The sequence below is a fragment of the Sarcophilus harrisii genome, chromosome 4, assembly GCF_902635505.1.
Source record: "Sarcophilus harrisii chromosome 4, mSarHar1.11, whole genome shotgun sequence".
Classification (NCBI taxonomy): domain Eukaryota; kingdom Metazoa; phylum Chordata; class Mammalia; order Dasyuromorphia; family Dasyuridae; genus Sarcophilus; species Sarcophilus harrisii.
In genome coordinates, this window is record NC_045429.1 from 219972524 (window position 1) to 219996019 (window position 23496).

A 23496-nucleotide genomic window follows, 5' to 3' on the forward strand; every position below is an offset into this window, starting at 1 on the left:
ACATGGAAAATTGTTGCATGAAATAATTAAGTGAAATGAGCAGAACCACGAGAACATGGTACACAATAAAAGCAATATTATTCTGAGAATATTCTCTACACACACACACACACACACACACACACACACTTGTGTGTAAGGGTAGCTTTTTCAAGGGTGGGATGGGGGAGAAGAGAAAAAAAAAGTACACAGAAAACAAGAAAACAGAAGGAACCACAGAAAAATCAGCACAGCTTTGAAAAAAATGTGTAATATTTGCTACATAGTTTTTAAAAAGTAAATTATGTTATAGAAATCCATCATTTTATACTGAATCCTCTTTTTATGTCATGTGTATACATAGAAATGTTTTTGATCTTTTTAAGTTCAAAATGAACACAAAATTTTTAAAAGTGTCTAAAATGTCTCCAACTTTTGATCCAAAGATTCCACTGACAGATATATATACTCCAGGAAAGTTAATGACAAAAAAGAATGGTCCTATATATATGTCAGTTGTATTCCACACAAGTTGGTTTTTGCTGATTTTTTGCTTATATTTTCCCTCTTACTTGTTCTTTAAAGAAAAAAGGAAAGATATTAGGAAAATCTAGATAATGTAAAAACAGAAGATATCAATAAAAATATATTTCAAAAATTAGGCCTAAGGGCAGCTAAATAGGGTAACTGGCCCTGAAGTCAGGAGGACCCGAATTCAAATTCAACCTCTAACACTTAGTATGTGTGTGACCTTGGGCAAGTCATTTAACCACAACTGTCTTGCCAAAAAAAAAAAAAAAAAAAATATGTCTGACTCTGATATTCATTTCTTCTTTATCCACTAGTTGCCCTACATTCAGATAATTAAATATAAAGCACTCTAGCTTTTAAGACAACTTAGCCCCTCCTCATGGACCTCCAGTTTTGACAATACAAGCATACTTGCTATTCTCTGAATATGACACTCCTTCCATCTGCATACTTTTTCACTGGCTGTTCCCCACGATTGCAATGCTTTCCCTCTTCACCTTCATCTCTTGACATTCTTAATTTCTTCCAAAAGAGTTCATACATCACTTCTGTAGGAGGCCTCTCTAAACCCAAGTCACTCAAATTTTCCCCTTCCCCTTTTACCTTCCTTCTTTAATCATAATCTGTACACTTTCTTATTTGTTTGTTCTGAATTGTAACTAAACTCAGTGAGGGCAAGGATTATTTCCCTACCACTACCTCACCTTTTTTTGTATTCCCAGAGTTCATTTTAGTGTCTGGCAATTAAACTGCTAAACTATGGCAGGTCTATATCCCTCTTAATTTTGCATAACACAACCTAAAATCTGGTCCTTGATTCACATCATCATATATTATTTAGCACTTATTATATTCAATACCTACAAGTAAAGAGAGAAGAAAGTAAGCAGTTCATCTGTATAAGGGAAGATGGGAAAAATGATAGCACTGACAGAAGAGGGATGGGAAGGGTAAATTCTTGAAGTGACAACTGAGTTGAGATGAGGATTTTGAGACCTGGGGATATCCCCTTTCTTATATGGGCCATCAGGATGTTAATATATATGAAATGTAATGCAAGTTACTAATTTCTAATGTTTCTAAATGAAGTAGTGTGGCATGTTGTTATGACAGAAAACCAGTTTCAATGTCAGCAAAACCTGGGTACAAGTTCTGATATATCCTGGCTTTATGTCCCAGAGAACATTTTGCTCTATCAGTTTATCAGCTAAAACTATAAAAAGCACAACAGTGAGTGATCTCCACTAGTAGAAAGAATATACTCACTATGAATTTCCATAACAATAAAATCACAGGTACAATCCAAAAAAGTTATTTCTAGTAACTGTGGAGCAAAGAAAGGTAAGATGGGCACCAAGTGAAAGAAAACTAAAGTGTTTTTCAAGAGACTGAATTAATCTAGTAAATTACTTTGTCAAGCATTCAATAAATTATGCTTGCCTACTATCTTAAAGGAAGGGTTGGGAATGTTTATTTTTTTTGGAGAGTGCATTTGTGATTTGATGTTACTATACAAACTCCTTCTATCAAGAAGACTGCTATTCTCTAACTTGAAGAAACTTCTGAATCTTCATCCTTTTTGACCTTTTAACAAACAACACCTGACACTGTTGATCATTTCCTCACTTTTGGGTTTTCATGTTACTTTTTGGGGTTCTCTTTTTACTTGTGAAAGATCTCCTTTGAGGACCATTACTCATATCCTACATGTTAACATGAGTATACTCCAGAGCTTTACTCTAGGCCTACTCTTTTCTATATTCCCTTGGTCACCTTACCAATTCCCATCAATTCGACTATCCCTGGCACCTAAAAAGAATAAAATACTTGTTAATTGGTGACTAACTCTATACAGATGACTTTTTATATTGCTAGTCTTCACTTCTCTCCTAAAGTCAAATTCTGAATCTCTAAATACCTGAAAGACACAGAATCATAGACCCAACTCTCTTGCTTATAGGTGGGAAAATTGAACCCCAGTGAGACTAAAAGTTTAAAATCCTATATAGGCAGGAGTTGGAAGAGCAGGAACTACAAATCCAGTACTTCACCTGGATGTCTCAAAAGCACCTGAAACTCAAAATATACAAAATAACTTATCTTTTCCCCCTACACGCAATCCTCCCAATTTCCCCATTTTAATTGAGGGCCTATTCTGTTTCACATCCTTATCCCTCACACCCAATAGTTTCTAAGTCTCCTGATTGTTTTTAACACCTATCCCTTCTCTTGATTCACACTGTAGTTTGGTCATCTCAGCTTCCTATGTGGGTTCCCTATATCTAGTTTTTCCTCTCTCCAAACTGTTGTCTTATATAGCTCCCAAATTGTTGTTTTAAAAATAGAAGTATGCCTAAGTTCACTTTTCTGCTTAAGAATATTGATTGTCCAATGACTTCAAGATAAAACATTAATGTGTTTCTTTGGCATTCAAAACCCTTGAAAACTTGGCTCCTGGTTTGTCTTTCCAAGTTATACACTTCCCTTAAACAATCTAGACTTCATCCAAAGAGGCCATATAGATCTCCTGGTCCCGTTCTGTCTTTTTCACAGGCTTTTCCTTAAGCCTATGATGCTTTCCTTTTCTTTTCTCCATTTCAATAAACCTCCAGCTTCCTTCATAGTTTTGTTAAAATAACACTTTCTTTAATATTAACATTTTAAGCCTGATTTTTAAATCATGGTATATTTGTTTTGTATTATTTTGCATTTACTTAACTATATCAATTAATCTCTGGAATGTAAGCTCCTTACAGGAAAAGGCTGTCTTAAAAGTTTATTCATGCTGTTTTTAAATATATACCTGGCGTCTGTTTTTTTTTTTTTTGGGGGGGGTGTGTGTGTGTGCTAAATATTGTAGACTGTTGAATAACCCAGTGCCATCTAGTCCAACTCACTTATTTCATAGATAAGGAAAGGCAGGATCCAACTCCCAGGGAAATAGGGCACTGAGAAGTTAAGTGGCCTGCAGTACTCAAACAGGAAAAATAGATTACATGAAGAACTTGAACTCAAGTTTATCTTTCTGATTCCAAGGCTGGCAAAGGTTGCTTTCCATGGCATTAAGTCATGCTATATCTCAAGTACTCCGGGTATGTCAAAAATGAAACCGTCCTGGCTTTTAAAGAGATAATTTTCTACTGGATGACTACCTAGTATATCTACAAATGAATATAAGGTAATTAGATGAGAGAGAACTGGAAATGTGTCATGAAGAAAGATAAAGAAATGAAGGCAAGTTGATGAATATGTTCCCGGAACAGGAGGACTGGATGACTAAGTGTTAGAAAGCAACTTAGATAGTGAAAACATTTTGATATATGAAGATGATAGTAAAATTCTGCTGTTGTAAGTGACAAAATTATAGAGAAATAACATAGGTATACACAGGTGTGAAGAGGTAGACTTATCAATTAATTCTTAATGAAAAGAAATTTTTACTCTACTATCTCACTATCAGAGTTGTGAAATTTGTGCAGAATTAGTCAAATTAGAAGCAAAACTATTGGACCTTCCATAAGACTTGTGTGTTCCAAAGAGGGCTCAGTATCCTGAATGAGGATCCACACTAGAAGACTTCATCTGTCACTCATCAGTTGAAATGTAAAAGCACTTTGCACAGTGGATATAACAATAGGAATACCATGAATGGAAATGTCAAACAAAAGGTCCAGATATGGAAAGATTCTTGATGCTGGGAATGTGACAGGGACAACCAGAGAATAATCATGCTGTGCTCTTTAGGATCTGTGGTTATCAATGCTGTTTGCTTATTTTTCTTTTCTCTAAAATATTAATAAACGCATGCAGCCTGCAAGCTGGCAGAAATGAGATCAAAGCAACTTTAGGAGGACTATACAGTGGAAATATTTCTCCCAGTTTCTGGGTAAAGGTTTAAGGGAAGCGTCACCCCACACCATTCTCACTATGCCACAAAGTGCCAGACATAAAGATTACACATAGAAGCATCACTGAATACTTGTTGCTCCTTTTAGAATAAATAAAAACAAGATAGCCTCAGGATTTATACTACTAATGTGCTCTTTCTAAAAACTGCAAAGACCAGCTAATCAGCTCAGATTGGGTCTTCTTCATAAGGGTCTGGAAACAAAAGGTTCATTAATAAAGGAAATAGGATTTAAAATTAGTAGTCCCATTCCAAGGAAGAGAGAGACAGACAGAAAAGACGGAGTTGGAAAGAAACAAATGTTTCCATTTGAAAGACAAAAGGAAAATCAAATACCTAAATTTTTTAAAATCATAATTTCTACAAATTCAATACTACTACCCACTAGTTGTGCCATATTTCCAGTCTCTTGCAGAAGAGAACAATATGGAGATATAGTTCCTGAACCCCTAGTCTTTAGTTCTTAATAATTACTTTGCCCTTTCCAGACATTACAAATGCTCAAAACTTTTTCACTACTTAATTTCTTTACAAAAGTTGTTTTTAACTTGGGACCCAGGAAGCTGTTTTTGAAATATACTTTCAAAGCTGTTATTTTAATAAAGTTGATTTCCTTTATAACCCTGAATATTTTATTTAAAAACATTTTGATTTGAGGGTCCACAGATTTTACCAGATTGCCAAAAGGGATCAATTGCAAAAGAATCCCTGCTTAAAAGAAAGATTTTGAGGGTTTTTTTTTTTTTTTTTGAGCTACAGACAATATAAACACACATTACACCCATTCCTTTTCTGAGAATCAGTGTTCAACTTTATCTGACAGTTCTTATATCTCAGGCTACGTGTTAAATCATACGTCAATTAGAAGAAAAAAAAAAAGGATAAAGCAGTAAAGACCTTAACAGGATTGGAGAAGCAAAAGGAACTAGTTAGCAAGCCAGAATAACAAAAAAAAAAAAAAAAAATTGAAAAGTTTTCTTATTTTGTTTATTTTATATCAGGAAGAATATAAATAAATAGGACCAGTACTTGGTGTGTATAATAACCACCTACAAAAGGGAGAGCAGACCTTTTGAGTTGTATTTTCTTCATTTTTTAAACAAGGGACCTGCACTGAATAGTCTCTGATGTTCGTTCTAGCTTTGAATCTAGAATTCAATTCTTTGTTTTTGTCTTCTTTGTCAAGGATGACAAGAGAAACAGCAAGCTGATACCTCCCCCCCAAAAAAAAAGGGGTCCTTGTCCAGTGTCCTTGACACTTTAGTCCAGATGAAATGCTTCCAGGGGCACTGAAAAAAGTGGATACAGATATGATCGCTGTGATAGGAAATAGAAGAGGTGTTGCAGGACTCTAAATGTCTCAATTTCTCCCCAAAGGAAGCAAATGTAGTCAGAAAATTACAAACTGGTAAGCATGATTTCAATACCCAGGACAACTTTAGAATGGATTATTTAAAATATGATTAGTGAACCTCTAAATAAGGTAGAGGTGTTTTCAAAGAGCCAATATTTGTTCTTTAAGAACATCATTCCAAACTAACCTTATTTTCCCTTTTAAAAATAATTACTAAACAAGATGATAGGAGAATGTTGTAGATATAGTTTGCCTAGAACAGGTATTTTTAAACTGGGATCTTGAACATTTTTTCTTTGAATTAAGAACACTGGGCCTCTCAATTATTAGCAAACCATTTGATAACCTATCCCATACTAATTTTGTAGGAAAAAAACAAATGTTGGCCAGATAGAGATAAAATTAAATGGTTTTAGCCAGCTTCAAAGAGTAATCAATGGTCCTATGCTGTACAGAATTTTTTTCACTAGTGTGAATAAAAGCAGAAATAATATGCTTATCAAATTTGCATAGTTAATAAGTTATAGTTAGTATGCTAGGGCTGGGACCCCAAGATTTTTTTAATAGGTAAGAATAAGAATTTTTAATATCTGTGTCGTGGACCTCTCTTTGGTAGTTCAGTGAGGCTTAGTGAATGCTCAAAATGTTGTTTTAAAATACATAAAATAAAATATATACTTACAAGGAAACCAATCATATTGAAGTACAGTTATTGAGGGATTCTAATTGCCATAATATAGCAAAGACATCGATAAGCTTAAAGGATATCCATAAGACAACTGGAATGGTGAAAATAACTTTGAATACATATTATATAAGCATTAGAATAGGAGAAAATGGTATTGCTTAGGGTTTGTCAAGGTTTAGGGTAATAAGACAGTTGTTTTAAGGCTGTCATATACACTAGGTTTTAGATTTAATCTGTTAGGCCACTAAAGGTAAAACTAAGAAGAATAAGAAGAAGCTGCTTCAAAATATACCAGGCTTGTCAGGAAAAACTTCACAAGTAAGCAGTGAAGTGACTGTAAGGGAATTATTTTGGGGGTGTGGGTTGCATAGTCACTGAGGTACTTCCCAAGTCTAAATTCTGTGGGGATACCTGAGTAGGAAAAAAAAGTTTCTGCCTTTCGGGATGGCAAATAATTCTTTATCTCTCCCCCCCTTAAGTCTCTGGACAGGCAACCTACTGTAGTGGATATAACACCAGACTTAAAAATTAGGAAGAGAGTCAAATCTCATCTCAAATATACCAACTGTGAAGAGATAATGATAGCAATTGCCCCCGAAGGAGACCTCTCTCTCTCTGTCTTTCTCTCTCACACACGTACAAAGTGGAATATAAGTAGTTTAGGAGGGAAAGCACTAGGAGGGAAATACGAGTCAAAAGTAAGAAGAGAATGCATTCTAAATATGAGAACAACCACAGCAAAAGCAGAGATGGGAGATGGAATATTATTGAGTGAGGGGCTGTGAAGGCTGGTTTAGCTCAATATATTGCCTAACAAGACTGGAAAGGTATGTTCACACAAGTCACACAAGTCCACTCTCACTTCTATTTTCTGCTAACTGTCAGAAATCCTAGGCCCCTTACTTTGCGGCCAGCACCTTTTAAAACTCCCAAGTGTAGCTTGAAATAAATTAAAATGTTATTGGGAAATGTTTAACAAATATAATATAGATAACATAATTTTTGGTTTTCAGAGCCAATATAGCTTACATTTCTACAGAGTTTGACACTATTGCTCTATGGAACTGCCAACTAAGCTACATAGCTCAAACTATATACCTTCCAATGACTTAATTTAAAACCTTCACACCAATCTCATGCAGCCCAGTCCAAGTTCCCTAACATTATTATCCCAGATTCTTGTAAGGAATTAATTTTAAGATTCTGGTTAGTGATATTGATTGAATACAGACTAAAGCATGATCTTTTTTTTTTTTTTTAAACTTTATTTCTCTTTTACTCAAATCTTCTTGTACAAAATGACTAATATGGAAATGTTTTAATTTAATATCTATGTACAGCCTGTATATAATTGCTTACTATCTCAGAGAGGGAGGATGGAAGAGGAAAGATGGAATAAAATTTGGAACTTAAAATTTTAAAAGAAAAATAAGAAAAAGATGTAAGAATTGCAGCTGTCCACAAACACATCCACCATTTATAAAATTGCTATGGTAATAATTACTCTTTGAATGTCGCTCATCTTCTAACAAGATAGGATATGTGTCTATATATTCAAAAACTATAGAATAAAAAAAAAAGGCAATAAAGAATTCAACAGCCATTTATTAAAAGCCTGAAACACAAAAAGCATCATTCTACAAGCCATGGAGGATACAAATTTAAACAAGATAGTTCTTACCCCTCACAGAGTTAGCTCAAATGACCTTATTTCCACAGTTTTTATACAGAATTCTCTAACAACATTGCCATCACTGCCTTCCTTCCCTTCAGAATTCCAATATCACCTTCTCTGTTCTTTTGCATGGAATTTATCATGTTATAATTTTATTTCCCTTCTTTGTAATCTTTGAAAGTACTTAGTATAATATCAACTGGGCCTTCACTTCAACAAAGTAATCCTTTTACTTCCTTCAAATTATTCTTTATACTACTCTCTGCAATGAATGTTCCAAACATTCTCTTCTCTCTGAAAGCTTCCAACAACCCCCCCACCTTCTCAGCTGATATACATTACCGTTAATATAGGACTTTATAATCAAATCCATTAAAAAATTTCCTTTCTTCCTTGACATCCTCCTTCAGTTTCTTCTTTACTCTTGTCTCCGATGAAAGAGTGGCCCTTCTATTAATCAATGGCAGGACTTCTCAATGCATCCTTGATTCCCATCTCCCATCTTCTCCAGAGGGTTGCCTCCACTATTAGCTCTCCCAACCCTATCTTAAATGTTTCCCTTATTCCTCCCTTGCCATGTACAAATATTTTCACCTCTCCCCCTTTAAAAATTCCTCATTTGATCTTGTCATTTTCACTATCATCCTATAGTTCTACTCCTTTTCAGGCCAAATTCCTTGAAAATCTCAAATGCAATTAGTGCCTCTATTTTTCCCTTTTCTGCCCTCCCCACACACACTTCATCACTCAATTGAAATTGTTCTCTCTAGTTACCAATGATCTCTTAATCCCCAAATTTAATTCTCAATCTTCATCCTCCTTCACCTCTCTGGAGAATCTGACATTGCTGACTGCCTCTCTTCTCTGTGTTGTTCATGCCATTTTGCTCTCTTGATTCTCCTTTACTGATTCACCATATATCACACCCATCTGGTGGGTACATCATTGTTTTGGGCCATTTTTTCTTTTATCTCTACACTAGATCAATGACTTCATGAGCTACTGTGTTTTCAGTGACCACCTCCATGACTCTAGAGCTAGACAAGCCTTGGTCTCTCCTGAGCTCCAATTCATCATGACAAACTGTGTATTGGAACATTTCTAGTTGAATGTCCCACAGATACTTCAAACTAAAGATGTACAAAACTGAACTCATCTTTTCTCTCAAACCCATCCCTCCCTCCCTCCAAACTTCTCCATTACTCAGACACCAATATCCTTTCAGCAATCCAAGCTTTGCAACACTGGTATCATCTTTCATTCCTTAACTTAGCAATCAACCACATCTTATTTTTCACATCTTTCATATGCATCTCCCTCCTTTCCACTCATATGGCCACCAAACTAATTCAAGACCACATCACTTTTTTTTGCCTGAACTTGTAACGTTACATCTTTCTGCTCTCTTTCCTTAAAATCTCTCTCCACATCAATCCATTATGTATACAGCCACTAAATGAATTTCCCTGAAACTCAGGTATGAACATGTCAAACAATTTGCTCCCCCATCTCCCAGATCCTTATTATTCCCAGGATAAAATATAAACTTTCCTGGATTTAAACTTTTCATTACCTGGTCTCTTTCTAGCTTCTTGTATACTAAGATCTTACTCACTGTTCTGCAAGCATAGTATTCTATTTCCATACCTTTGTATGGTTTGTTGCCTATGCCCAGAATGCACTCTTTCACCTACACCTCTCATAATCCCTGGTTTCCTTCAAGACTCAGCTTAATTCTGGAGTTAGAAGGACCTGAGTTCAAATTTGATCTCAGACACAACACTTCCTAGCTGTGTGTCCCTGGGCAAATCACTTAATCCCAATTGCCTCAGCACGGGCGCGCGCACACACACACACACACACACACACACACAAAAAGACTCAGCTTTTAACTTCCCAACTTTTATATGAAGACTTTCTTCTCCCATGAAGACTGATTCTCCCAGATGCTAGCACATCCTCAAAAACTATCTTTCATTTGGGTATACATGTGCACATGTGTGTTTATGTATGTTCTCATTATCCTACTACAATGTGAGCACCTTAAAAGGACCTTTTACTTTTTTGTCTTTTTGTTTCCATTGCTTACAGTAATAGGATGCACAATACAAGCTATCTATCTCTTTTTCTTTTCCTGAGGCAATTGGGGTTAAGTGACTTGTCCAAGGTCACACAGCTAGGAAAAGTGTTAAGTGTCTGAGGTCAAATTGGAACTCAGGTCCTCCTGACTTCAGAGCTGGTGCTCTATTCATTATGCCATCTAGTTGTCTCAATACAAGCTCTTTTAAAAGACTTTTACTGTCTTTTTGTTTCCATTGCTTACAGCTATATGATGCACAAGCTATATGTGTAATATTTTTTCATTGACGAGATTAAAAAAAAAAAAAAAAGATTACACATACAAGAATTCAACAAAAATGTAATCATTGTGGCCCTGAGGAATCAGAGTAGCTTTTGTAGTTGGAAATGAGGTATAGGTGGATAAGGGATGGAAAATGGGGTGGGGTGTGGAAACCATTAACTAGAGCACAGGTAGAAAGTGCTCAACTTGTGCTAAAGATAATAAAATAACCAAAGTTAATAGGTTTTATAGGAGATGAAAAAGTACCAATTTTTAAAGGCTCTTGAAAACTGAGTTAGGACTTTAGGTTTGATAATTCAGTGAAAATGACTTTTATCCACTAGAGCACATTCTATCAGTTTAGACTAAAAACCCATTATGTTTTGTCATACTGGACTACTCATGTTTTCCACTAAACTCTTCACAAAGAACATACACAACATGATGGAGGCCTTTTTCTTGGTCTAAAATTTCACACATTTTAATGATCAGATTGTCTATTTGTTCAATCACTAGTTTTCATTTTATTTCTAGCCCACCTCCTTTTCCAGTCATACATTTCTTCAATGGTTCCTCTTATGTAATTCCTTGCACATAAGTAATCACTAATTCATTATTAATCCATATGACTTATTCTCACTTAAATGAAATCTTAACAAAAAAAGATTAGAGAAATATGCTTATTAAAGGCATTCTCTAGGAAAATTAGAGAATAATACAAGTCTTTACAAATGATTCTCTATAGAAGACTACATCCACGCAGTTTTATAGTCAGGACAATTTAAAAAATAATCTTAGAGTAAGATGGACCTCAAAAGAAATTTGTGAATAGATTTCAAAGGATAATGAAATTGGTTGGGCAAAAATACAAGTTTATTTTTTTCTTTTTTTTGCTAATAACTGATTGAAATATAGAATTTTCCTTATGAATATAGGCAATAAAACAGCATTCAGAGAAGTCATCCACAGCACACACAAAAAAAGGTTAAGAACACATTTTCTTTAGAAGTTTCCTTCTAACAAGGGATCTTTTATGACTATGTTAAGATCCTATGCGACTTCTGAATAAATGCAAATAGAGGTGATTTTTCAAAATACTGTGGCTAAGAAGGCAAAATGGGAAAATGCTCAAAAATATTTGTGACAATCAGGGAAGGCATTTTGGACTAGATTCAAATGGATTTGACATAACAGGAAAAAGACAATTATTATAGGTTCTTAAGTACATAAAAGATCCATATAATCAATTTCATTAATGCTTACTTAGCATATTCAAATCTTACTTAAGACTCAAAACAACCATATGGGATAAAAAACAACCATAGCATAGTTATAGATGATTCAAGATTTGGAAAGGATTTGCCCATATTACTCAGATTACCTCTGAAAAAAGCAGTGATGGAAGTTGATTTGGTTTTTTTTAAAATGACATTTATTTATTCTACAATAGAGTCATCTATGATTTCTGAAATAAAACCTCTTATTCTTATCATAGTGATAAATTCTATAGGAGTATACAAATTATTTTTATTCTGTGATGGTCCAAACATAGGCCTTTTTTCTACATATATGTAATCTATAATTAGTATTTCAAATAGCCATTTTTCTCCCCAAAATTTTCTTTGATGGGTGCAGTCTATATGCAAAACAGTATAAAAATCAATGAATTCAATGCTGACACTTAAGATAAAATAATATGGTCAACATCTAAATATTTCTAAAATAAATAAAAGTTACATTATAATTAGCACCCATTCAAATGGTATAGAAATTCTGGGAATTTTTGGTGTCTTGGATTGCATGATGTAGAACACCATAAGGAGTTATATAACATACTTTACAAAGATGGTGCTAAATGGAACTAGATAATAGGACCACTCTGATAGAATAGTGGTGACTCTGGAGAAAAGAAAGACAATTCAGAATATTCAGAATCAATATTTTAATTAGTTTGAGAAAAAAATACTTTTAAAAACAGGATGTCAATTTAGATTGTATGCCAAATCATTGAAAAGGACACAAAATATTGAATTATATTTCTAAAGGCAAAAAAGAAAAGCCATACAGTCCAATCTTGTAAAGGGGCTGAATCTCTTAAAAGGTATGCTTGTATCAACCAAGAACTAAGGCTAATAACCTATTTGACAATGACTCTATTAGCATATATTTGGAAAAAATGGCCCTTCTCACTGTTTGGTGCTGGCTCAATGTTTGGTGTATACAAATAATTGTAGGAAGGATAAGAAGGTGGAGTGAGACAAGCCAGACTCACGAGGCAGCAGGAAGAGGAGGAGAAAGGTGTGATTCTGGACTCCAGATTCGAAAAGAAATCTTTGGCAAAACTTCTGGCAGTTTGCCTGCTTTTTTCCCTTTCCCCCCTAAAAACCAAGGACTTTTGCTTATCCTGATGCTGGCTGATCCGGAGGCCTCCAGGGAGCTAGCCAGGACTTAACACAACCTCATTTTATAAAGAAACTTGGGCAATAATTGGCTAAATGACTTGTCTGAGGTCACATAGTTAAACAGTGGTATAACCAAGACCAGAAAAAAGGTCTCTAAACTCCCAAGTCCAAATGTTCTTCCAACCTTACCACATGACCCCTCTACTCAAATAAATCTGTTCTAATGGCCAATGGAGTCTTGGTTGCTTTTTATTCTACGGTTATAGATTCATAAGGTATTCCCTAAATTATACGTGGCAGAGAAATTTCCAAGTAAAAGTCATCACACAAAGTACATGTAACTCTATGACTTGTTGTTATGGTTGCAGAAGGAGATACTTCTATTGAGGAGAGACCATAAGAAATAGTTCATATGACGTTAGTAAAATTAGGGAAAGCCTTTCCACTAACACTGAAAATAGTTATTAAAACTTACTGTGTGTTAAGGCAATGTGTCTACAATGACAGAAAATAAGAATCCCTATCTTTAGGGGACTTAGATTTTTATTAACAAGACAGAACATATATACAGATAAGTATAATACAAGGTAAGAGCAAGAAGAGAAAATTAACAACAGGCAGATTTTGTAGGTGTGGTACTCGAGTTAACCCTTGAAAATAATACAAGGATTCATAGAAGTGGAAAAAATGGAATTCATTCAAAGCATTGGGGGGAGAGAGGGGAAAAAAAGTGTGAAAGTGTGAGGGAAGAGACCTCATACAAATACTTGACAGGAGACTGCACATCAGTTGGGGAACAGGTTTGTAAACTAGTTAAGCTAGAACACTATAATAAGGAATGACATGAAATAAGGCTGGAAAGTAAGTTGGCAACAGATTATGAAAGGATTTAAATGATGGGGCTCAGGAATTCATATCTAATCAAATGAAGATATATAAAAATACTTTGCAAATCTCAAAGGACTTTCTCTCTCTTTGTGTGTGTGTGTGTGTATGTATATATATATATATATATATATATATATATATATATATATGTAATTCACTCTTTTATTATAAAATCACAGAGACAAGAGGGAGCCACTGAAGGTTTTTGAGGAGAGGCAAGACAAGGTCAGATCTGCATCTTAAAATTATTTTGGCAGCTATGAACATGCTGAATTGTTGAAGTGAGGAACAGGTGGCTAATACTACTTCAGGAGAAAGGCAAAAAGAACATGAGGTAGGGTGATTGTGGTCATTGAAAAGAAAGGGACAAATGCAAGAGATGTAGCACAAAATATAGCCTTTTAGGACTATAAAGGATTCGAAAAACCATCAAGTCCAACCCCCTAACTTGTGGAGGCAGAACAAACAGACCTTGGGAACAAACTTGTTCTAAAGAGTAAGGGAGTCAAGAGTGATGATAGCTGATATTTATACATTATTGAACTATATATAGCCTAACAACCCTGAGATATTATCATCCCCATTTTAAAGATGAGGAGATTGAGACTTAGAGAAGTTAAATGACTAAATCAGGATAATACAGTCAGAATCAGAGGCAAGATTTGAATCCAGAGCTTCCAAAATCCAAATCTAACATGCTATTCACTGAACTATACTGCCTCCCAAGTATGATACCAAGACTAAAACTGATCCCTCTGAAAAGCTGTGAGACATGCTGAACTTGAGATGCAAGTGGGACATCAGATGGAGCTGCTCTATAGTTGGAGGTATGGAAGTAGAGTTCAGGAGATTAGAAATGAACTTCAAGATTGTGAAGATGGAGAGATGAAAGAAGATAAATTCACAAAAGCAGAATATATAAAGGGCTCAGGATGGAGGCTTGGGGGAACAACATCCCCTCCTCCTGCAGGAGGAAAATGGAGACAGCAGCAAAGATCTCTGGGATGGTAGTCATGTTGGTAGGAGAAGCAGTACAATATAGTGTTGTAAGGAAGGAGGAAATAGTAGTAAACTATGGCAAAAGTTACAGGAGGCCAATCAATGATAATCAAGATTTAAAAAAGGCCACTGAATCTGAAAGCTGAAAGATTATTTTGTAATCTATTAAGTGTATCTGGTTTGGTTCTGTTTTTCTGATATCCCTTTCTGGTAGTAGCTAGTAAGCTATTTTATCCCAGGGTTTCCTCCCTGAGACCCAAAAGAACTTGTGTCTTTTAAATACTTGATTCCTAACCTGATCTGAAGACACATTTTGAGGTGCCTGCCCAGGTGTCAGAGCTGCTAATTCCATGAGTTTAGAAAGCTGTTTGAGCACAGCAGTGAAATTAGAAGACCAATTATGAGAGGCTGAATGAGTGGATGGTGGAAAAAGAAGGTGGCAAGTAGTTTATTTAAGTGTTAAAGTTTACCTTAGACCATCAGAGAACATTGCCTTCAGGTCCAGGCTCTTTTGTCTGTACTTTTTATTTCCCTGATGCCTGGCCCCCAATCTAAAGTATAAATCTACTGGACCTTTCTGAATTCTGAGCTAATGTGATACCCAAAGTTCAAAGACATGCAATACCAGAAACCAAACAAGTTATTTCCCCTGGACACATTTTCTGTCACATTCACAGTCAGTGTCATTTCCTAGCTACTTTTTCTTTCTCCTTTTATATCATCTATATACAATATATTCATTCCCAGGGTATATTTTACAAGGGAAAAAAGTATGCAATTCAGAAATAGAATAGCAGGGTAGGATTCTTCTAAGTCCCAGAACAACAAATCAACACATTTATTAAGGACCAATTTTGCACTAGACATCATGCTATATAGGCTAGGGATATAAATACAAAAACCAGTTATCTGTCCCCCAAGAAGCTTAGATTCTATTAGAGGAAAAGATATAAAATACACACACACAACATACACATGCATACATATATACATGATCCATGGTATGGGGGCTGGCAGCACTAGAGGAGAAGGAAAGAAAAGAAGAGTGGATTAGGGAAGGCCTAGTATAGGAAGAGGTTTTTAAGCCTAGCTTAAATATGACAGAAGTAAGGAGGAACGAACTTTCAAAGCAAGGGGAACAGGTAGGGAGAACAGAGAAAGCTATTTGGTTCTAAATTAAGTTCTAAACCTTTGCACCCAATATTCCAGCCATAGTAATGCCACTGGGTCTTCTACTTTGAAGGTTCAGATAATAAGATTATCCCAGCAAAAGACACCCATTTCAAATTAAAATTTTCCCCTTTTACTTATTTTACATATATTAACATATGTGTACATGATTCCCTACCCCTTCAACAACAGAGCTAGCTCCAAGAGGATAGGAATTATTTCATTTTTTGTTTTTGCACCTCCAATGCTTGGCATGTATTAGGGACTAAATAAATGCTTACTGACTTAATGTCAAATCGAATTTTCCTCTCAGCCAACCAGAAGGCCTCCTAATGGTATAATGACCTTAGTGTTAGTGATCTACCTATAAATTCATAAACTCAATTAGTTCTGGAACTTCACTTTCCCCATCAAAGCAAAGACAAGAAAATACAACCAACTAAATAGGATCAGTCCTATAACACAAAGTCAATTTAACACAACATAGAGGCCACATCTCTAATCCCTTTCTTTAAAAAAAATACATGTTTTTAAAGTGTTTTATAAAGGAAATGTTTCTTTTAATAAAATTCTTTTCTCCATTTAAATCCTCAAAATAACTTTAATCCTTAAATAATACTAGGACAAGTTTATTCTAATTGAAGATGAAATAATATTTAAATGGAAATACATGCTTTGAATGCCTAGTCTTTGGCATTTTTTTTTTTTTTTTTCATTTTTGTTTACAATTTCTGAATGAAGTTGATACCAGCAAGAACCATGGACTTATGTATGGAGTTTTTAAAGTATGAAGAATGGTAATGAGTAGACTGTAGTCAAGCACCATGGGAGAATTGTGAGGTATCCAAAGCATCATAATCTCAGTAAGAAGGTATCCTTAAAGTCAAGTCCATTTGCTTATTTAATATGTGAATTACTTAAAGTACATAAGACAAGCTTGCAGAATCTTTAAATGAACATTTCCAGTGACAGAACTCAATACCTTTCTTGAGGCAAAAAAAAGGAAAGACATTATGTTTATATTCCACAGACCTGAGCCCCAAAAGAATATTAATCCCTAGTCCAAAAAGAACAGTGACTTTCACTCTTTGGATAGGCATATATTTGCATACATTGAAGATATTCACCATTCCTGTTTTCTTCTTTTCTATCATACAGCTATACAGAAGAACCTACTGGGTTGGTGGCCATAAATCTTGGCAACTACAGTCTTGTTTTATGACTGTGGTAAGGTCTCTTTACTCTTGGATCCCATTCGGTTTAAAAAAGGAAAGCTGAGGCTATGATTTCCAAGATCTTTACCGCCTCTAAGCTCTAAGAGCTTCCCAAAAATGTCAACACACATGTTACAAAAACATTTAAAGATAAACTTGAACACAAAATTTAGTTATTTGTAAATTAATACTTTATTGAAAGACAAAATAAATGAGGCATATGTAAAAAAAAATTGTCTTTTATGGAATAGATGCCATTTCCCCAACATCACAAAAGCAGTTGTTTCTCAACTAAGTAGGAGGATTTAACAAATAATATAATTCTCTCTCACTGAAGGTAACTCAACTGGTATGCTGCACAAACTTGATCTGAAGTGCTATTATCCTGGAGAAGCTTTAGAACTTCAAAATATTCTGACCATTATAATTAATTCTGCAAAATTTTAGAGCAAGCAAACAGGAAAATGATTTTAAATTGAATTCTTTCATATTATGAACTCCTTTCATAATACTACAAAACAGCTAATTCTACCTTTTCTATTCATTATCATTTTACTATCAAAATTACATTGTTCTCTAAAAGTTGTTCTTCCTTAATGATAACCTAAAGATGGTAATAGTCTTTTCTGATGGTGCTGCAGAAAGTTGATTCTGGAGTGTACACTATTATTTATTAATGCTATGACTAGGAACTTAATGGATGAAGCCTCTCCTTTGGGTTGTGGATCACAATGAATCCTGCAAAGACAGAAAAAGAAAACCAAATTACTAGGATATCAATTATGTGTACTTATACTATATAAATTTAAAATAAAAATTATAATTATTAGAAGATGGAGTAATAAATATTTCCTCTAGGGGTTCTTCATCTCTGGGAAATAGTTGTGAAACATTCCACAAACAACAGAAAATGAGGTCATCAATGAGAAACGGCAGGCAATTTATTTCAATATTAAGAATTTGGGGGGGGAAAAGGGAAGATTTAAAAATATGAATTCTGAGATAAAACTCAGGAAGCGCTCACCAAAAATAAAATCCCAACATATTCACATGCATTTTATTCTTTAAGATTACCAGATGACTTGCTACAATATAAATACATTATTATATGCTATTTCAAGGGACTGAGTAGCAAGGTTACTAGATCTGGAACTACATGTGGCCGGGTGAGTTCTTTGGTTAACAGACAGCACAGCTGCCATAATTTACTAGATTGAAAACACTGGTAAACTGCTGGAAAACAACAAAAAACCCTTGCTTGATCAGGGGCCACAGTTAATAGACACTAAGGTTAAAGGTTAAGAAATCAAATGGAATTAGCAATATCTGCTGTTAAATGTTTAATGAGGCATGTAAATAATTTGTTTGTTTTAATAATTTGGTCAAGTATACTTTTTGCTGAGTGGATTAATGATATTCACTGTAATAATCTATTCCTATTGCAACAGGAGAAACTTAGGTTAGATTACTAAGGTTAATATCTCTCTCTATAGGAAATAAAAGCAGCCCACCAATCACACTCAAAACATTCATTATGAATGCTTTGTTTTTCTTTGCTCCACCCTCTTCACTGCCAGAGTTTATGCAGTGGGAGTTCCGATTAAAAAACCTGGAGAATCTCTTGAGTTTGGAAAAGGAAGAAACCAAGCTGTGAAAAGTACTTTATAGCTCACAGTACATACAGTAGGGCAGGCCTACTGGCCTCATACCCAAAAAAATAATTTCCCCCAAAATGAAATGAAAAAATAAGTAATTTTGTTATATTATTAGAAATTCTACCAGTTATTATTCATTTATATTGATAAGTATCTTAAAAAACCAAAACTAAGTAATAATCCCCGGCTAAGGGCATGTCATTCATTTTTTAAAGACAAAACAGTTCAGACTATTTCCCTCCTGAAAAGTAAAAAACCTCACTAGAACTGGAGGAGGGAGAAAGCAGAATATATATATATATATATAGCCTAGAGAGATAAAATCTCAAATTGAGTCACAGGGACAGTTTATAAAAACCTTAATCTTATATTAAAAGTACTATAAATGTAGAACAAATATGACAATTAGGCTAAGACAGCTACTTATGGAACAAAGGAAGTCTAAGTAAAATGCTGAAGTGGGAGGGGAGGAAGTATGACACAACTAGTAGTCCTACTGGACTTAATTGGTACCACTTACTAGTGGCAATAGTAGTCCAGAAAGGGAAGTGGGAAAATGCTAAAAAGAAATGTTACCTACTAGTAACTTTTTCTAAATAGAGCTGATCTTTCAACCAGGAATGAGGTAGGAAAAAACTTCTTATTCTTATACTCCATGACTGTTCTAAGGGATTAACAATTTGAGTTAGTTCTGGTATATTATAAATTCGAGATAAGATTTTTGAGGTCTGGCCAGGTCTCCTACCAATAATTTCAGATATTTTTTCTACTGACAGAATAACACAAACTTTTGGAACACATTCTATAAATTGAGGGCCATTTCTCTTTAGCAAACTGATAGTCATCTAGTTGTAATTTTGTCAATTATAATCCTATTTCTTAGATATTTATATTACTATAAAAGTACAAGAGGACAGCTAAAGGGACAATAGATGAGTACCAGACCTGGAGTCAGAAAGAATTTTCTTCCTCAGTTCCAATCTGGCCTGACACTAGCTGTGTGACCCTGGGCAAGTCACTTAATCCTGGTTTGCCTCAGTTTCCTCATCTAAAAAATGAACCGGAAAAGGAAATAACAAAGCACTCCAATGTCTTTGCCAAGAAAATCCCAAATTAGGTCACTAAGAGTTGAACACAACTAAAATGACTGAACAATGAGAAACGGAAGACATTACCTAGTTCAACTTCTTCATCTTGCAACTGAGATTACAAAGGTAAAATGACTTGCTCAAGGTCACAAGACTAACAAACTAGGATTTAAACCCAAGTTCCGGGAATCCCTGCTCAAAGCCTTTTCGCTACCAGCTATCTCTAGTGGAAATGTCTTTAGTTTATTAGACATCTCAGTAAGAGATCTTATGCTTGAATTTCTAAGAGGAGCAATCTCCCCCCCTCCCCACTCCCCCCAAGGTTCTCAGTAAGGTACAAGTCTAAAAGCTACACATATCTTTATTTTCCACAACAAACCCTAATGCATTTACTGATGGCTGTTTTTTGGACCTTGAATCAAGTTCAGAAATATCATGAATTGTGTCACTGCTAATCTTTTTATTAATGATTAACAAATAAATATATTATGTCTATTCCGATACTTCCATTAGGAACATGCAAGCTTCCTAACCAAGCAAGGATTAAATATAACTAATACATGTACAAAGATTGGCTTTGGGAAAAGGTAAGTAAATAGGCAAAATTTATCATCAAAATTTAATCATTTTGATAGACTAAAAGCATCATGAGGACAACTGTTACTTTAAAACAAACTACTCTTGCTAAGTACCAACACAGATATATTCTATTCATTCACTAATTTTAGGGTTATCAGCCAGTTTAATAACATTAGCCTTTAGTTCAAAATGTCTCCATCATTTCTATAACCCTGCCAAAGCAAGTGTTGACACATAACATAGTGATACCAAATGGTATTCCCATTAAAAGAAAATCAAAATCAGAGATGTTTGCCCCCCAAAATGTTAAAGTAAATATAGGATCTGTATTAAGTACAATACCTTCAAATAATGAATGGGCTTTCAGATGACTCTCTTCACTAGCCTCTGGTTCCAGGTTCCTCTCCTCTTCGACTAAAGCAAAACTTAGCAATGTTATATCTGAACATCTAACAAAGTAAAGCAATAAAGACTATTTTTGCCCCCCCCCCCAAAAAAAAAATAGTATGTAGAATTGTTTAAAAAATTAAGTAGGCAGATTTGCTTTACTCCTTCATAGACTTTTATTGCCCCTGGAGGTCTAAGGATAGAATACATGGGAAAAAAGTTAACTGCGATCAATCTACTATTGTTATGAAGGAAATCTATTCTCATCAGTTCAGCAAAACCTAAAATGTCAAAACAATTCTAGTGGTGAAATGATTCTTCTCTTGAATTCTAATTCTTCTTAAGACAACAAAGCTAGTTTTATGACACGTAACTTTGTAGAAAAAATTTTAAATGGGGAATGTTAAAATAACTAAAAGTACTAAGGCCAGTAATTGCCCAATCTGAAAATTTTACCAGGGTTTACCTGGGTATTAACAGAATACCCACAATTAAAAGGTTTCCTCTACAGAAATAACTTACTTGGAGATTATAATCAAACTTGTTAAAGGAATCCTACAATAATTTCAACAGGTTATTAAGGATAATAATGTACTAACAGGAAACAATAGGAAAACCAAATATCAAAATGAAAAATATTCAAGCAAATCAAGATGGCTAAGCAGATTTTGGTAAGTTAGTACTGTTGATTAATCATTCAAAATGTAATAAGCAACTTTTGTCTTTTTCAGCCTTTTCCCCTCAAAAAAATGTCTTAAATCATAAAATTGTGTCATCTGCAAATTTACTCAAGCTAAAAGGGAAGTTTTCAAAGCTATAGTTTTATTAATAAGTAAACAAAACAATAATACTATTTTGGAGGAATTTACTACTGTGTTTACTAAATACTAAAATTAAAATACAATAGAAAGCTATTTAAATTGTCGGATATTGTTAAGTATTTCTTTAACCCCAATATATATGTTTGGAATCTTACTAGTATTTCCTGATAAAAATCACCAGCTCCACAGATAAAATTTCATTAAAACAATGCATTTTTTGCATTAAAACTATTTCATGTGATACCAACAAATCAGATTACTAATAATGACTTTTGCATTAAAATGACACTCTCTTACATGACATACTCTAATATGTTATTTTAACATAATATTCAGGAAACTTAACAATAAAAGTAGCACCAAATCAAAACTGTGCTTTTTCTATAGGAAATGCAAATTTAATTAAGAATGACTGATAGATAGGAAAACAAAAGAAAGCAGAAACAGCAGTTGTGTCTGGAAAGAACAGATTATTGTCAATTCTCCTATGTACTCTGAGATTTTAAGTTTAAGCTAAGAATAGAAATCTAACTGAACAAACAAGCAACCTGAATTTTTTGTAGACATTTACCTTACATTACTACCTGAAATTTCAATTATTAAGATATTTATCTTTAAGTACCTTGATGCATTTTCATTTCTGATTTTAGGTTAGATTTTCACATATGAAACTTCCTCTGGTGATTTAGCTTATGCTCTTACCTGGAGTCTTTTGGGACCAACAGCACACACTTGGAAGGCTGATTGCTACATTAGAAATCAAAGCTGTGGCACCGCAGAGAGAGAGAGAGAGATGATCTATGTAGGAAATGAACCATAATCCGGACCTCATCAACTACTTTGTGCTCATCAACTAAACTAATACTTTGTTGATGTTACAACAAATTTAAAAAAGATAATGCTGCCCCATACTTTCTTCAAAGACCTCAAAATATACTTATCTTTTACTACTATTATTACAAAAATAAGAACTTTAGAGAACAATGAACAGGGTGGGAAAAACTCAAATCTGTCATAAGCTTTTTTTTAAAATTTGTTTAAATCATTGTTTTACTCACCAAAGCAAACATTCTAACCACATTTTTCTCAGAAAAAAAAAAAAAAAAGACAATTCCCCAACATAACAAAAATTCAGAAACTTAAAAAAACAGAAAGACATATTACCTGCTCCTTACCCCAGTAAGTTTAGGGGATCTATTTTCAGTTCCTAGCACAAAGTATATAATTAATAAATGACTGTTGAATTTGCATTTATTAATCACTATAGAGAGGCTGGCCATGGTGGATAATATATATTCCTTGGGGAAAAAAAATCTCTGCCAATGAAAAAGTCTTGCTATCGCTATTTCTTTTGAGATAGGAAATTATTCTTTGAACAAGGTGTCCTTGAAATAACTTTCAAATGTCCCTTTACTATTTTATTTGAAATGTCTTACTTATTTTTTTGGATGAAACACTTTCCTATCTCCCACTTTTTGATGCTGTCTGAGAAAGCAATTTTTAGGCTTACCTTTGCAGTTACTGTGTTCTTCTATATCACAAAGTTTTTTCTCAGATTATACTACTATATATGGGCTATCAAGGGGGTCTCCTGAACTTGTTAAGTCATTATTTTTCAGAAACACTGGACATAGATCACGCAGAGGGTCCTGAATGTGTCAAGGATGAATCCACCTACCAGCTGAATCTGTGACCAACTACTACAATTTGTAGTTATGCACCCCAAACTGAACTCCCTATGTGTCCTTGAGAGGCAAGACAGGTGCCAGTCAGTTTGAGACAAGCTAGGATAATGCTTGAGCAGTCTTGGCAGTTCCC

The 23496-nt window shown here is 34.4% G+C and overlaps 1 protein-coding gene and 1 long non-coding RNA gene across 2 annotated transcripts in view; both read right to left on the reverse strand.

The window, feature by feature from the left end:
• Positions 1-23496, reverse strand: part of ZNF292 (zinc finger protein 292) — a 92927-nt gene that overhangs the window by 39738 nt on the left and 29693 nt on the right. The gene's annotated exons all lie outside the window — the stretch shown is intronic.
• On the reverse strand, positions 16631-19809 carry LOC111720654. Its single transcript, XR_004233649.1, has 2 exons — positions 19384-19809; positions 16631-17886 (listed from the first exon to the last, which is right to left on the reverse strand). It is a non-coding gene; the product is annotated as an uncharacterized LOC111720654 (long non-coding RNA).